Source organism: Bison bison, unplaced genomic scaffold (genome assembly GCF_000754665.1).
Source record: "Bison bison bison isolate TAMUID 2011002044 unplaced genomic scaffold, Bison_UMD1.0 scf7180017846662, whole genome shotgun sequence".
Taxonomy (NCBI): Eukaryota; Metazoa; Chordata; class Mammalia; order Artiodactyla; family Bovidae; genus Bison; species Bison bison.
In genome coordinates this window covers 3161-5724 of record NW_011477235.1, presented here as the reverse complement: position 1 = coordinate 5724, position 2564 = coordinate 3161, and positions in this window count along the sequence as shown.

The following is a 2564-nucleotide window of genomic DNA, read 5'->3' as shown; positions in this document are numbered from 1 at the left end:
CCTCCAGGGGATCTTCCCAGGTGGCACTAGTGGTAAAGAAGCCGCCTGCCAATGCAGGAGACATAATGAGATGCAGGTTTGATCCCTGGGTGGGGAAGAGCCCCTGGAGGAGGGCATCATGGCAGCCCACTCCAGTGTTGTTTCCTGGAGAATCCCACGGACAGAGGAGCCTTGTGGGCTACAGTCCGTAGGTTTGCAAAGAGTCAGACACAACTGAAGCAACTTAGCACACATGCACATACCTCTAAGGAGCTATGTTCATAATTAGCGCATATATGAGGTTTGATGTCATTATTTCCTACTTTGCTGCCTCTTTGATCACAAGTGTAGTATGTTTATTATTTAATACAGCAAATTTTAATATTTTTTCTATATTTGTATTCACTGGCATAAAATGATGATTATTCATCTGCATAAGAACAGACCACCAAAAATCATAATAAACTATAGAAAAGTTGTAATTTTACCATTTATTTGTAGATTGTAAGAGTCTCCCACTCAGTGTTTGCTGGGATAGTTGATTCCCAGTAAAAAGAGCAAATGGTTTAAGCCCCGTCCCTTTTGCAAGAAATGTGCCAATCACCCCTTTTGGGTGTAATTTTAGGCAAGCCACATATGTTTTCCAAGCCCTGCTTCCCTTAAGAAAGTAAGAAAATAGTAGTACATGTCTCACAGAAGAGAGAATCCACGTAAAGCTCTCTGCCTAGCACATAGTAAGCACTCAAATGTTAGCTGCTATTTTTGTTTCTATTATTGTCATTAATAATGCCATTATACTGGTTCATTTTTCTGAAACAAGTATAGACTTAAATTTTTGGAATTTTGGAGGAGTCATATGAGATTTTGATCCTTAGAAGATTTAGCTTGACATATGACAGATAAGTAGAAGACTAAAAACATTTAGAGATCAGAGGCAATAATCTCAGCTAGACTGCAGAACAGATGAGTATTTGAGTAATTCTCCTAGAGTTCAGTTATAATCAAGAGATTATATGATAATATTTAATTACTAAACACTGATAATCACTTCCCATGATGTTATCATGCATTTGACTACAAACTATTACTCTAACACTCAAGGATTTCCCCCCCCCTAAATAATACATACAACTTTAAAGGAATTGTCTACCTTATAGCCAGCTGTGACACCAGTGTAGTAGTAATTTTTAAAAATGAAAGGATGTTTCTAGTATTCTTTTATTAATACAGACTACAAAATAAATACATGTTAATAGACCGATCATTTAAAAAAAAAAAAAACAGTGCTGCTTTGTATCCTACTTTGATTTTATCACCTTATAACACAAGAAAAACTAAGGAGCTAAAGTCAACCAGCATTTTAGGGGAAACATTTGGATTAAAGAGATCATGATACCAATGATGTCCCTAAATGGCAACCTCCCTACTCTAGCAAGCTGTCTTACAAATCACTGCAAATGGAAACATCAACAACTTACTGGCACAGTTGAGGGTGGAATGTGAAATTCCATTGGAAGTGGAGGGTGGGGATTGGGGGCAAAGTTCCAGAAATGTCTCCTTTTGAAGCACTAGAAATAGCTACCACTATGGGCTTCCCTGTAGCTCAATCGGTAAAGAATCTGCCTGCAGTACAGGAGACCTGGGTTCGATCCCTGGGTTGGGAAGATCTCCTGGAGAAGGAAATGGCAACCCACTCCAGTATCCTTGCCTGGAAAATCCATGGACAGAGGAGCCTGGTGGGCTGCAGTCCATGGGGTTGCAAAGAGTCGGGCACGAATCGGGGGCTAACACTAACACTATGGATCATGGAAATTCTGAAATTGAAAATGCCAGGTTTGTATTTAGTAAATGTGAATTAAGTGGTATAAGCTCTTTGGATTTATATACAAGTTAAAAGATACATCTGTTCTCTCTAGGTTATGTGCTTCTTACTAGCCTATGTGGGTAGGGATTGTATCAGTGTATCTTTATCACTGTATCACCAGTACCTGGCATAATACCTAGCGCATAGCATGTATTCAATAAAAGTGTGACAATGAACAAATACATTTTTGTCCTAAAAGTAAGCTAAGGCAATGGTTGACATGCCTTGAACTAACCTGCATCAGAATCGCCTGACAGCTTGATAAAAATGCAGATTCCTGGCTTATCCAAGACTGACTGAATCAGGGACTTCCCTGGTGGTCCAGCGGTTAAGACTCTGTACTTCCACTGTAGGGGTACAGGTTCGATCCCTGGTGGGTGAACTGTGATTCCACCTGCCATGTGGCACATCTCTCTCCAACTCCAGCACCACCAGAAAAAAGCCAATGGTCAGAATTCCCTGGTAATACATTGGATAAGAATCTGCCTTGCAATGCAGGCGACACTGGTTGGATCCCTCATCGGGAAGATTACACATGCCTCAGGCAGCTAGGCCCATGCACTCTAGGGCCCACAAACCACAACTACTGAAGCCTGTGTGCCTATGGCCTGTGCTCTTCAACAAGAGAAGCCACTGCAATGAGAAGCCCGTGCACCACAACTAGAGAGTAGCCCAGGCTTACCACAACTAGAGAAAAGCCCACAGGCAGGCAGTGGCTAAG